Source organism: Pelmatolapia mariae, linkage group LG20 (genome assembly GCF_036321145.2).
Source record: "Pelmatolapia mariae isolate MD_Pm_ZW linkage group LG20, Pm_UMD_F_2, whole genome shotgun sequence".
NCBI lineage: Eukaryota > Metazoa > Chordata > Actinopteri > Cichliformes > Cichlidae > Pelmatolapia > Pelmatolapia mariae.
Genome location: NC_086244.1, coordinates 21546027 through 21560964, shown reverse-complemented (window position 1 = coordinate 21560964; position 14938 = coordinate 21546027). Strand labels below are relative to the sequence as shown.

The 14938-nt window shown below is 42.4% G+C and overlaps 1 long non-coding RNA gene and 1 pseudogene across 1 annotated transcript; both read right to left on the bottom strand.

Annotated features, from left to right (window-relative positions):
• Window positions 1-7496: 7496 nt before the first annotated feature.
• On the bottom strand, window positions 7497-14027 carry LOC134618488 (cytosolic sulfotransferase 3-like; annotated as a pseudogene).
• LOC134618489 (uncharacterized) lies at window positions 9964-11609 on the bottom strand. The gene is made up of 3 exons (XR_010091916.1): window positions 11486-11609; window positions 10497-10665; window positions 9964-10161 (listed from the first exon to the last, which is right to left on the bottom strand). It is a non-coding gene; the product is annotated as an uncharacterized LOC134618489 (long non-coding RNA).
• Window positions 14028-14938: the final 911 nt, after the last annotated feature.

Here is a 14938-nt window from a genome sequence, read left to right as displayed (position 1 = left end):
AAGCTGCCCGAGGACACGGTGAAGAACATCGTCTTTGATAGGGCGCATCGCCTCGGCCCCATTCGGGCTACGGCCGGGAGACCACGTCCTATCGTGGCCAAATTCGGCCACTACAAACAAAAGGAACAGGTGAAAAGCCGCGGCAGGGAATTAAAAGGAACGGACTTCAGCGTGAACGACCAGTCCCCCAAAGAGATCCTGGAACGACGCAGGGTCCTCTTCCCAATCCGACGCGGCTTCATCCAGAAGGGCTCCCGCGCTGTCATCGCTGTGGACCGGCTGTACGTGGACGGACAGCTCCACCGCGACCCCGACATCACTCCGTGGCTGTATTAACTTCACACCAGATAAGAATCCACTACACGCTTTCCCCACCCACTCACACTAACTTGCATTAACATCTGTTTAACTTACTAGTATCAAATCACATCTTAGGTGTGATTTCATAGCAGAATTAACACCGTCACTCTCCGTCAATGGTTTGATCGGAATGTTTCCGGATTTTTTTTTTTTCTTCTCGTTTTTTGTTCTCTTTTTTCCCCCTCTTGTTTTTATGCTGCTCACCCTTGTCCTTGGTTTCTTTCTTTCTTTTTTCTTTCTTTCACTGCTTCGATCACCTGCTTCCACACTCATCCACAAACAACATCCTTTATTTGGACACATACGCACAGCACGATCACGCACAGCCATGCGCTCAACGGCAGCACATTTACATCAGACAGCGCACACAGTCGTATAGGATACACACACTTAAACCAAGCGTACTCATATTAGTAAATATGCACACACATAGTCAGACTCAGGGAGCATCTCACCACACATTTTTTCTCTCTCCCCCTCTTTTTATTTACGAACAAGTGATGTATTCTCTCCACCTGTCTAAGCGACACACACAGCGCACACCCCTAGTTATACACAGACATCTATGGGTGCACTAAGATTCGTTACATGGAATGTAAATGGAGCTGGCTCCAGAGAAAAGAGGTTAAAAATATTTAACCAACTCAAAAAACTACAGGCAGATGTTGTCCTTTTACAAGAGACCCACAGACCTCTTAGAGGTTCGAATGAACTTAAAACACCTGAGTTTCCTAATGTGTTCTCAGCTTGTTATAATTCTAGACAAAGGGGAGTAGCAATTTTAATCCATAAAAAAATTAATTTCACAGTACTCGATACAGTTATAGATCCAGAGGGCAGATTCTTAATCATTAAACTATCTATACTTGATAAAAAGCTATGTATTGTAAGTGTATATGGTCCAAATGTTGATGATCCCTCATTCTTTCACGGTTTTTTCAGTGCACTCTCCGAACACTTAGATGGCACACTTGTTCTTGGAGGCGACCTCAACCTTGGACTAAATGAAGAAATGGATAGGCTCAATACAGCAGGAACTCAGCGTAATTGGCAGTCCATAAATATAATCAAACAGTATATGAGCGACTTTGGTCTTTGCGATGCATGGCGCTCCCTTCACCCCACCAGTAAGGAATATACTTTTTTCTCACATGTCCATCACTCCTACTCTCGTCTGGATTATTTTTTGGTCAGCAGCTCACTGCTGAGGGACATTTCAGACACTGAGATTCACCCTATAGCTGTCAGCGATCATGCTCCTGTATCTTTAACACTAATGCACAAGAATAATACTACGCCTAGTAAAAACTGGAGATTTAATACATCACTGCTTAAAGATGAAGACTTTATTAAATATTTTAAAAAAGAGTGGACTTCATATTTAGACTTTAATGACACTCCCGGAACATCAGCTTCTGTTCTATGGGAAGCAGGGAAAGCTGTGATGAGAGGTAAAATAATTTCTTTCTCATCACATAAAAAGAAAAAAGAAAACAAAAATATCCAGGAATTAGAAAAAACCATCAAATCACTAGAAGAAGCCTATGCGTCCGACCAAGATCAGGAAACATTGAACAAAATACGCAAAACAAAACTAGAATTAAATGAGATAATTGATAAAAAAACAAAATTCTTAGTACAAAGACTACGCTTACAAAATTATGAACATGGTAATAAATCCGGTCAATTTCTAGCAAACCAGCTAAAAATAAATAAAGAAAAAACAACTCTATGTGCTGTTCAAGACTCATCTGGGAACACAGTATATGACCCGAAACAAATAAACAACATCTTCAGGGATTTCTATAAAACGTTGTATTCACCACAAATAAACCCATCTAAAAAGGAAATTGATCAGTTTTTAGACAACATAACTCTCCCAAAATTATTAGACTCTCAAGCAATGGCATTGGATTCGCCACTGACACCAGGTGAACTCCAGGAAGCCCTGATAAGTATGCCCAATAATAAGGCTCCAGGTCCAGACGGCTTTCCTGCAGAATTCTACAAAGAATTCTGGACGATTTTAGCCCCAATTTTTTACAGAACGCTGTTGGAAATCAAAGAAAATGGCAGACTCCCATCAAATATGAATTCTGCAAACATTAATCTCCTGCTAAAACCAGGCAAAGACCCTGTATATCCCTCAAGCTATCGTCCAATATCCCTTATAAATGTAGACCTTAAAATAATCTGCAAAGCTCTCTCGAAGAGACTAGAGAAAATAACCCCCCTCTTAATTCATCCTGACCAAACTGGTTTCATAAAAGGTAGGCACTCATCAACAAATACACGTAGATTACTTAATTTGATAGACTACTCATACAGTAAAAACCTTGAAACTACAATATTTTCTTTAGATGCAGAAAAAGCGTTTGACAGAGTTAACTGGAAATTTCTATTTGCAACTTTACACAAATTTGGTTTTGGATCTTCTTTCATCAGCTGGTTAAAAATATTATATAATTCCCCAACAGCTTGTGTCAGAACAAATGACCAGACATCCTCCAGCTTCTGTCTCCTGAGGGGCACCAGGCAGGGATGCCCACTCTCCCCTTCACTGTTTGCAATTTTTATTGAACCACTAGCAGCAGCAATTAGACAGAATTCAGTAATTAAGGGCATAAAATGCAAGAACGTGGAACATAAAATCAGCCTTTATGCGGATGATGTGCTACTCTTTCTCCAAAATTCACAAACCAATATCTCTGGGGTGATTGAATTGATAAACTCTTTTGCAAGAATATCAGATTACTCAATTAACTGGTCAAAATCTACAGTCCTTCCGATTAATTGCTCCTTCCATAATTCCTCTTCTACTCCACTGCAATCGGGAAATATAAAATATTTAGGTATTAATGTTTCTCCCAAGCTTGCAGATCTAACTAAATTAAACTATATCCCACTTTTAAAGAAAGTAGAAGGCGATCTGGCTAGGTGGAAATGTCTACCCATATCACTCATGGGAAGGGTTGCCGCTATAAAAATGATGGTCTTACCAAAAATAAATTATTTATTCTCAATGATCCCAACTAAACTGCCACAAGATTGGTTCAGATCTCTAGATTCATATATGTCCAAATTCCTTTGGAAAAATAAGCCCCCACGTATAAGCTTAAAAACACTACAAAAGACCAAGGATAAAGGAGGATTAGAACTACCTAACTTTCAGCACTACTTCTTAGCCAACAGGCTCCAATTTATCTCAGGATGGCTAAAACATACCCTCTTAGATGAACCTTGGCTAGATGTAGAACAAGCACTTTGCAATAATCTAGAGATTTCAGATCTACCATTTATCAGCTCAAACATTCAACGACATGAATGCTTCAAAAGCGTCAACATTAGCTCCTCTCTGACAGCATGGTGGGAGTTTCTGAAGTTGACAGAGTCTTCATTAATCCCATGCAAACGTACACCTATCTGGAACAACCCTGACATATTACAAAACAATAATATGATAAACTTTTCAGATTGGAGTGGTAAAGGAATCAAATATTTAGAACATATACTAGAAGGAACAGAATTTATTTCATTTGACAGACTAGTTACACAATATGGGATCAACAAGAAAAGATTTTTAGAATATCAACAAATTAAATCCATAGTAAAAAAGAAATTTAAACCGGGTCAAGTTGAACTACAAACACCACCAAGTGTGGTTCAATTTCTTACTCTTAAAACCCCCAAATTACTATCCAAAATATACAGAATGCTTTCTAAAATAGATGAATCAATATCACTTCCTATTGCAAAATGGGAAGCGGATTTATCAGTTAACTTAGACCAAAACTTCTGGTCTCAGATTTGCTTAAAAACCTTTCATCTAATTAGAAATCCCAGTCTTCAATTAATTCAATACAAAAAACTACATAGAGTGCACTATACAGGTCATCGGATGTTCAAGATGGGCTTTACGTCTACCAACAACTGCTCACACTGCCAAACCAATTCACTGGACAATTATATCCACGCTCTTTGGTTCTGTCCACCAGTTCAGAAGTTTTGGCGTGAGATATGTGAAGACTTATCGAAGTGTCTGAAATGTAACATTCCAACTTCTCCTTTAGTGTGTTTGTTGGGCAGCTTAGATAATGTCACTACAGAAAAGAATATAGCCCATATGGTTTTCACTGCCCTATGCATAGCCAAGAAAACAGTCCTCATGAACTGGAAAAATAAAAATAATCTTAATTCTAACCAGTATAAAAATTATCTATTAGATTACATTAGTCTTGATACAGCCTCTGCCACCACATCAGATCAATTGCTCTGGGCTCCTTTGATCAGCTCCATCACCTAGTGGGGGTGGGGGGTCATAGTTTGGTCCCACCTTTACTGTTGTGATTGGTGTGGGGGTAGGGACAGGCTTAGGGCGTCGGGGGGTTCCCCAGGAGCATCTTCCTTGGGGGGCTCAACCCGGGGTAGCGGTCATGGCCAATTAGGGGCTCTGTTGGCTCTTAGGTGACGGTTTCCTCGTGGCTGCGTGCAGCGGGGCTAGGGGAGGGTCTGTGCTGACGGACGTGGGTTACTGACCTGGTAGCCTGGCTGCCCCTGGGTGGGTCCGGGACGGGCGTGAGGTTCTGGGGGCTCTCCGTCTCTGGGCTGGGGCCCTGGCCGGGCCTCGGGGGCTCGGGTCCTGGTTGGTGTGTTGCTGGGGTTGTGGGCGGGTGGGTGTATGGGGGCCCAGTCCTGGCGCAGGGCGCCGCCAGTGCATCGAGCCACCTGGGGGACTCTTCAACTGGTGGGGGAGGTTGTCACATCTTGCAGGAGCTTTCCTCTCCTCAGGAATTCTCTCTGCAGGAGGGGGAGATATAGGAGAGGTGGAGGAAGATCTCAGCCTGGGCGTCTATTGTCTTGTGTAGTCTGGAAGATGAGTGGATGATGGGGTGGGTGCAGTTTTCTCTGTAGTGGGGTCGGGTGGGCTGTCCCGGGCTCTGTGGGGCCGGGCGGCGCTGCTGCACTGGGCCCTGGTCTGGATGGGCCTGGGCCCCCTTTCCCTGGCGGGTTGCAGAGCATGGGGGTGCCTACTGGGGTCAGCGGGGGAGCTGGCCCCAGGGAGGGGTCACTTGCCCCTCCCTTTCTTCCCTCCCCATCTCCAGCTGCCTCCCTCTTCCCGCTCCACCACAATCACCCACACATGCAGGGCCTTGGGGTAGGGGTGTGTCACCAGGGTGCAGAGGAGGCATCCCCCCCCGTTCCCTTCTGGCTGCCTCTGCCTCAATTTTATCTCACAACTTAGACATTCACATTACTCACACTCTCATAACACATACATATAGGATCTTGGGGGTGGGCTCACAACACGGACTCCAAATTACCATCAGGGTGTACACCTCACCCCTGGCGTCGTTGCCCACCTCTCAATTTTAAATACACGTAGACATTGAGGGCTATCAGGAGGGGCTATGCGCTTACCTGCTGCTCTCTGGCAGGTAGCTCCATGCCCTCCTGGGTTTTAATTGCACCTTAGAACACATATACATCAACACTACATATGAGCGGGTAGAGGGAGGTTTGGAGTCTTCTCACACCCCCGGTCTCTGCGGCCTGCTGGAGCGGGGGGGCTAGGAGGAGGAGTTGGCCGTCCGACTGGGGTCTGGTGTGTGGGGCCTCCCTGCTGCTGCGGAGTCGGGGCAGTCTGCTTCTCCCCACTGCAGGGAAAAGGGTAACACCACCTGGGTCTGGGTGCAGTTTCCCCCTCCAGGGGCAAGGGTACCTAGACCCGGTTCTTAGAGTACGCTTGGGGAGTGTGATTGTGTGTACAGCGTCTCTTTATGTCTGTCTCCACGTTGGTTGAGTGTGGAGTAATTGCCTATGAGAGCATGAGGGTGGGAATGGATGTTTGTATTTGAGTGTGCCTGTATGTCTGTGTCTATATGTCAGGTTGGGTATCAGACGCCACCTCTCTGGGGACATCTCAGGCCCTCCAAGGTTTGGAGGCCTATCTCCCCCCACCACTTCCCCTGCTGGTGGCAGACGCCCTCAGACATCGATGCGTTGGTGGTTCTTTGTGTCCGGGGGTGGGCGTCCGGGTACACACCGGCTCACTCCTTGGTGGCTGCTTATCGGGGCCTGGAACCTGGGGCTCGCTCGGGCCACTTCGGGGGTGGGGTGCCCTCGGCCTCTCGGCCTGGGGCTCGGTCACTCAGGCACAGCTGGCTGCCGGCGGAGCTCACGGGCACGTCACTGCAACCCCCCCTGGCTTCTGCTCCGCGGCTGCTGAGTGATCCCTCATCTGGGACTCTCCTCAGCTCTTTCTGGGACAGTGGCGCGGCTGCCCCTCTGTTGGTCTTCCTTGGTCTCTTGTGTTCTGGGGGCCTCTGGATGTCTGGAGTTTTGATCTCCTCCATACCTGCTTCATGCCCTGGAGGATGGGACTGTGGCCCCCCACACCCTCTAGCAGATCATTACATTAAGGAACCTTTTAAATACAAGCGCGCTCATGCTCACAGGTGTACACACAGGTGATCACACACACAAACTACACCCTTTTTGGCTCCTACCTCAAAGCACACTGTGCGCTGTCGATCTTACGTGCTGCACAATAATGTTTAATATTAAGTATGTAGTGTTATATTCCCATATATCATTGTGATGTTGTTTATTCTATTACTCTCGTTTTCTTCTGCTTGTTTTCTTTTTTTCCTTTCTCAACAGGTGATCCAGGTGATCGATATATGTATTTTTTGTCTGCTTATTTTGTTGGTTTTTGTTTTTTGCCCTTTATCCCCGTCCCTCTTCTCCGCTGTTTTTTTTTTTTTGTTTTGTTTTGTTTTTTCCCCCCTCTTTCTTTCTCCCTTTTCTTTTCCCCTGTCCCGTATCTAGCAAGTAAAAAAAAATAAAATAAAATAAAATAAACAATAAAAGGTAAATCAAATGGACCATTACGGCAAGGCTGGGATGGTCCATTTGGTAAAGTAAATCCGTTGGGCATCTTTCTTCGCCTTTAGACAATAATTCTGATGGCAAAAGAACCAAACGGGACAGGTTTAAAAAAAAAAAAAAAAAGAAAAAAAAAAAAAGTATACTTAACAGGAGTATACCCCGAGTTGGAAAACAATTATAGTATAGGAATACTAATACTACAACTGGGATACTAATTAATCTGTCTTAACATTTGATTTATCCTCAACTGTTTAATCACATATCACTTCAGAGCTCCGTCAACCTCAGCCAGGGCTCTAAATTTCACAGCGAAACTTTAGATCAGGATTCTTCATCTTCTTCTTGTAGTCTTCATCAAACTGCTCATTCTGAGCAACAGTGAAGTGGTTCTTCCAGTCACCAACTTTCCCTGGAGAAAGAGAACATTCAGAGTATTTGATCAATCCCACAGTCATACTTGTCCTGTACACTCACGCTCCACGACACACCCACCTAACATTCCTTCAACCTTTTGTTTGTGAGTATGTGTGTCATGTGTCATTAGTGGGTGGGTGAATGGTCTGTGTGTGTGTGTGTGTGTGAGTGAGAGAGAGAGAGAGAGAGAGAGAGAGAGACTGGGGCTGGCTCTGAGGCTTGTGCGGGGTGTGCGGCTGGATGTACCGGCGTTGTCAATGGCCCACTCTCTTGCTGGCTCGGGGTGGCTTTGACCTCCTCCTTATTGGGGGGAGCTCTGCCAGTGGTTCTTGGGCGCCTGGGTCCCTTTGTCCCTGGGCCCCTGTTCTCAACTCGTACCAGGGTGGCAACCTCTAGCGGGGTCTACTGCCCGTTGCCTCTGGTTCTCTGGGACTCTCACCCTTTGGCCGTGGGGACTCCATCTGGGGCTTCCCTCCTTCATCCTGCTTGGATGAAGATGTGGCGTCAGGTCTTCGGTTCTCTTCGGGGCTGCAGTTGTCCTGGTTCCATCTCTGTCTGCCTCTGGCTCCTAGGGGGCATTATTGCTGCTTCCCACACTCATTATCAAGTACATTTGTGAGAATGGCACAGGCACTCTCATTCTCTTTCATGCTCTCTCTACCTCACTCACACTAAAAGAAGATTGCTGATTTATATATGTGTGTATTTTCTAATCTTTGTGTTCCAGGTGCTATATGTTTGTTTTTCTTACAGGTGCAGCAGTTGGTGATTGTGCTTTTCTATTTGTACTCTATTCTTTATTTATATCCCTCCCCTCATTTTTTCCAGCCTGTGCTGCCTTAGACATTGTCATACAATACCACATATAATGTAATAACTGAAATAACACAAATAGAAATTAATAAATAGATAGATAAAACAGATAAAAGATCCACATGAACAAGAGGAGCCTATAGAGTTTTTATATAGGGTTCTTGTGGAAGCTAAATGTGTTGGCACCACAGTTCATTCAGATCACAATTCTGATCACAAAAGCTGCCAGACAGGAGAGGGTGTAAAAAAGAAGTGTATTTGATCAGCACTACTGGGCTGAGCAAATACTGAGAAACAAATGTTGTCCAGCAGGCAGTTGTACCTTTTCTCATGAAAGGAGACACCTCTTGGTTCATCACAGGAACTGTGGAATAGTTGGTCATCTTGTTTTGTTTCATGTTGTCAAATGTCACACTGGCTCTGACTCTTTCCTTCTCTTCAACTGAAGGAGACAAACCAAAGAAGGAACACAGTCGGTCTATTTCTTTTTCATAGTCCTGTTAACATCAATATTGAAAATATGAATAAATTTAGAAGGGACAGTTCACTCCAACATGAAATGTATTTTTCTTCTTCTGGTGCTAGTGCTATTTATTCATCATTTGGTGTGAGGTGCCGTGTTTGGAGATACATGGATTACATATGTAACGTATGATGCGAAAACCAGGTTTAAGTTCACAAATTAGATTTTTTTTTAATGTTTCCTAAAATTTTGAAACATAAATTGACATGTGAAAAACATACTTTAGTTGCCTGTGTCTTTGTTCATTCTCTGTGAATTTTCAATTTGAAGACATCAGACTTTGACCATTCTTTGAATAATTGTGGTCTAATAATGATGCAGGTAGATAAATACTCACTTATAGGACGTTTGAAAATGTTTAAACTTATGATAATGACTCTACAAGGTTTACAACAAATGACCGGATTGTAATCCACACAGTCACGGGCCAAAGACTCAAAATTCATCAGCATCACCAATGGGGTAAATTTTACTGGCTGACTGGCCCTTTGCACGCCTAGGTGTGAGTGCATCTGGTGTATCAAACAAACCTCGTATCTGAGGTTCTTTTTTGCAGTTTATACATCAGAAACAATTCAATGAACTACAGTTTTCGGACATAACCCAATCTTTGCCAAATATGCAAATATGCAGATTTTCAAAAATAAGATTTCCATACCAAACAGGTCAGGGGCTGGGTTAACAATGACTGCCTATCGATTAGTTAGGCGGGTGGTTAAGGATAGAAATGTACTAACAAATGAGGAGAATATGCGGGGCTTGTTAGATGCTGTGCTCATGAGGACAATGAGTTTTAACTTGGAGCACAATAAAAAGCTGCCATATTGGATCAACGAACAAAACACTTAATTGAGCAGAATTAAGTCAAAATGTAATATCCTCATATGATCACACATCACACATGACCCAGCATTGTTCTAAGAATGCAAACCTTCTTATTGGAAGTTTTCACAGCTGCCAGAAAGGGACAGATTTCTGTCTGGTCTTAATGAGTGGTCGTTGCTCTCTCGTTTTCTCTGGAATTGCGGCACAGAGGATGTAACACCCATGATAAGCGCTGAGGTGTGTGTCCTTGTCAGGAATCAGCCATCCTCAGATTCCAGGTTAAGAAAAGTGGAACCAGAAGATATTCAAATACATCTCTTCACAGCTGCTGATGAATTCTACAAAAAACAAAGTTTGTTAAAAACATTTGCAGGTGAATCACCACTGATTTATCAGTGACATCCATTTACTCAAAAATTACTGACAAGTGGATAACTACAATATATAGTTTATAATTTCAACAATGTACTGTACAAAATGGAGCTGTACATGACAAATGTGGTGTGGTGCTTGTGGAATTTTTAACAAGGGCCCTACAAAACTTTACAGTACTCATGCTGCCAAACTTCTGATGGCTAGGTGTGCAGTTCCTGCTTTAAATGCATTCACTTTTAAGATTAAGAAATCTAAGTGATAAGAGGCCAGAAATGTTTGAACTCGCTTATGAACCTACATCACTGAAGCCGTCTCTCCTGCATGAAGTCCAGGTGCTGGTTTTCCAGTGTGTGCGTCTGATGGCCCAAAGCTGACTCAGAGCCGTAACACCATCCATGGCTGCAGTATGGAACAGATGTGGGTGTGTCCTCATCTCCCAGAGGAGTCCAAATCGTCATCAAACAGCCCTACAGACACAAAAACGTGAAAATATAAACAACCAGACTATCAGCAGTGATTTAAGTACTTTAAGACCTCTGTGAAAATCATTTACAGTATATATCACAGAATTTAAGGCCTTTATAATCACAGAACATACAGAGAAAAGTACTAAACTGAATCAGTTTCAGCTTTTGTTTTTCATGATGTATATTGTATTAATAATTAAATTTCATTATCTGTATCTTTACCACACATTTGCCACACAGGTGTAGATACTGTAGGTTCAGTGAATGCTTACATTGCACTGATTAGAATATACTGGACATTCAAAGCTAAGATTCAGCGCACTGTGTTAGAGGCTGGGATTGGATGAATTCATCATATATACAACCTCTGATCATCATTTATGTCCAGTTGAGAATGAATCTGTGCACTCACATATTAAATGAACTGAAATCAGCAGTGTGATCTCCAGTCTTGATATAAGGAATGAGAGAACTGAGAGCTGTTATTTTAATCAGCCTGTCTCAGTTGTTTTAACTCTAAGTACCATAGAGTAATGTGGTAACATCTGGACTGACGAGTTTACTATCAGCATTTGAATCGCTAGTTTAAAGGCTGTAGGTAGGTTGCAGCCATTGCTCTAACACTGTATAAATGTAACAGGCCTCAGTGCAGGTTCTAACAGTCTGAGCTGCTTCCAGCTTTATTTGTGAAGAGCACAGCAGCTTACAAAACACGTAGCTAGCTCGTACAGCTGCGACGTAAAACTTTCATAAGCTAAAAAGACCTAAAATAACGGGGCTACGTGCGGTGATGCTAGCGTTAGCCATGTTAGCACGTTACCTTCAACAGGTGGTCAGACTGAGTAAACGGGCACTCAGTCAGAGGTTGGGCTCTCCGTTTCGCTGCAGGGTCCCTTCATTCTTCACATATCCGTGTCGAGCCGAGTATAAATCCCGAGGCTGAACGGCCTTTGTACAAGCACACAAGCTTCGTAGCAGGGCGAAGCTATGAGCTAGAAAAATCCAGGCTGGCAGACAGCCTGTGTCTGACCAACCAATCAGAGAGCTCCTTACATCCCACGGTGTGGCTAATTTGAATAGCAGCAGGATTTTTAAAATGAAGTTGTTAATCCAACTGCTAATCCAACTGCTAATCCACATGTTAATCCCTGAGCGAACAGGAAAGGGAAATGGATTTTGAAATGCAGTTTATTAAAGTGGAATTCGAAAAAGGTTTTTGAAATGCAGTTTATTAAAGTGCAATTCGAAAATGTTTTTTGAAATGCAGTTTATTAAAGTGCAATTCGAAAATGTTTTTATTAAAGTGGAATTCAAAAATGTTTTTTGAAATGCAGTTTATTAAAGTGGAATTCGAAAATGTTTTTTGAAATGCAGTTTATTAAAGTGCAATTCGAAAATGTTTTTATTAAAGTGGAATTCGAAAAAAGATTTTGAAATGCAGTTTATTAAAGTGCAATTCGAAAAAGGTTTTTGAAATGCAGTTTATTAAAGTGCAATTCGAAAATGTTTTTTGAAATGAAGACTTGAAAAGAATTTAAAAATCAGTTTATTAAAATTAAGCACAGAATTTTTTATTTCGATGCGCGTGGCTCTTGTGGTCCTCCATAGACTTCTGGCTTGTTTTTACTATTTTTTCACTCGTTTAGCAGCAGCTCCGCAAGGACTGTCTGCATTTCTCCCTCTCCAGCATCAAAAAGAAGGAACAACCCGATTGGGTGTGGCTGATCACAGGAGTCACGCTGCAGCGTACCCTTTCACAATAAGAGTCTGAACACATATTTTAGCCATTTTACCTCAATTAACATAAAAACACCATGAATTTGCAAGTTTTTTTTAACCTTTTAACATGCTTTTAAACACAAATGAAATCTTATACCATGAATTATATCATTGCTGATGTTTTTAATGAATTTTCTTAACCATTATGATCTATTTATTGACCATTTATCACCTGTAATATATTTCTTATGACTGTTTTTACTAACAGGCTTTTATTTATTGACAGCTATGTTAACCAGGGTTACATGTGGAAAAGTGGAAGGAGTTCTCCGAGAAGTTGATGAACGAAGAATATGAGAGGCAGCGGACAGATGGAAAACAGGTAGTATCAGGAAATTCAGAGGATTAGTGAGGAGGAAGCAAGAACTACTATGAAGAGTGAAAATGTGGTTGATGCAGATGACATAACTGTCAGTCGGCACACGTTAGCCAAACTCGGTGCTGTACCTCAATCAAATCTTCATAGAACATGTAGTGAAAATCTGAATAAGTTTGCTTCTTCTCCCACCAGCCGTTCACATGGTCATACCACGATCCATAAACCCCTGCAGAGACAGAACAATACACAAAGGAATGTTAACATGGGAAATATGATGATATTATTTTTCCTTTACACTAAAACTAAACAGAACTCACTCTTTCCCTCCATGAAGTCCTGCAGAAAGGTGCTCCAGTCTCCTGGTTCTGGCAGGGCACTGTTCATGCGGTTAAAGTGGAAATAGGACACTACATTGTATTTTGCATTGCGGGCCATATAAACCACCTACAGAAAGAGGCAAAACTGAATTATACTCTGTGGATTTCATAAATCCCATGTCTCTATGACTACAGGTTTGCATGATTTTTACCCTGCAGCGCTGCTCCCAGAAGGACTTTGGTACAAACTGAACTGGTAGATGAGTTTTAATGAGACGAGGAGTGGTGGAAATTTGTCTGCCAAATCGGTACCTGAGTTAGGTACAAATAAGAAGGAATCATCTGCAATCAAGCTTGTCTGCCAAGTCTTTCCCTAAATGATAAGAAGGAGTAACTTGTAACTGTTAAAATGCAATGATGGTCACAAGATTCAACCTAAAGGTTGAGAAGGTACAGAAAACTCCAGGAAGGGCACTCTTTCATGAAGAGGGATGGATGTCTGACGATCTGGATCCATGTTCTCAAAATACAGAAGATCTAGGATGTAAGAGATCCATGTGGTTCCTGAGGTTGAAACTGATAAATGCATATTGTTCAGTGGGATACCAAACATGAAGATATAAGCTCCATAACCCAAATTAATACACTCAGCATCATTTTAGTATTTTTCAGGTCAACACTCATGGATGCATAACGTTTAGTGGGAATCCTATGAACTCAGACACCAACATTAAAATTATTTTTTTAACAAAAAAAGTTATTTTATAATTAGATAAGCTCCGCACTCTTGCACACACCACATCAGTACCTGCTTTAGGGTACGTAGAGATAAGAATATCATCTGGTCTTGCTTTGAAGTTCTGTACGTTGTCCCAGTTGTCAGTGATGACGTTGAGCATGGAGACTCCATGGAAGTCAAACATTTCTGGTCGACGTGGCACCTCCATCTGTAAGACTGATTATTTTAAAAGTCTTTCATGTTTTCTCCAGTCCTAAAAAAACGATGAAATGGCAAACTGGATGTTTCATGATGGTTAATGGCTGTGATTCAGTTTGTAGGTATAGATTTCATAGGGACCCCCTCTTTTGGTCACACCTGCTGTCCTGTTGTCAGGCTTTAAGGCAGGCTGACTGGTGGTTCTTTTCCACACAGGTCTAAAGAATTGATATACATATCATGACATCTGTTGGGGCTCAGCTTGTCTTTTTTGTTTGGTATTACAGTGTTGCTGATCTGATCCTGCACACCTAATCAGTCAGACTGTCAGGATGCTGAATTCTCTCCCTGCTCTGTCCCTCTCTAGTCTGACACACACGAACTACAGACCTGCATCCACCTCTCCCCTCTTAACCCTGCCCACCCCCCAGGACATACACAACTCTGAACCTCCACCATCGCCCCTCACTGACTGCCCCAACCCACTTGCACACGAACTCTTGCCTACAAGCACTCTGTGTTGGAAACTGTTGTCTATGTAAGTTTTGTATGTATAGTATTGTATTGTGTCGTACATAAGGCTTATTTTAATCTTTATATTGTTTTAGTGTACACCGAGGGCTGTGGGAGCATTGAAATTTCAAATTCCTGTGTATGACCTGTGCATATGGTTTTTGACAATAAAGCTGACTTTGATGTAAATTTTAGAAATGTAGTTCAAAGTTCATTTGAATTGCTTCATTCAAGTAAGTGCAAAAACAGTCAGCTGCCAGTACAAAAAGGATGACTAATTACGACATGTGCACTGCAGCATTGGTAGAATCGGTAAACACCAAAATTACAACATTTCACCTCCACCACACTGATTCAGACACACAGTAAAATTTACTGAATGTATTTTAAATAGAATATGTTTAATTC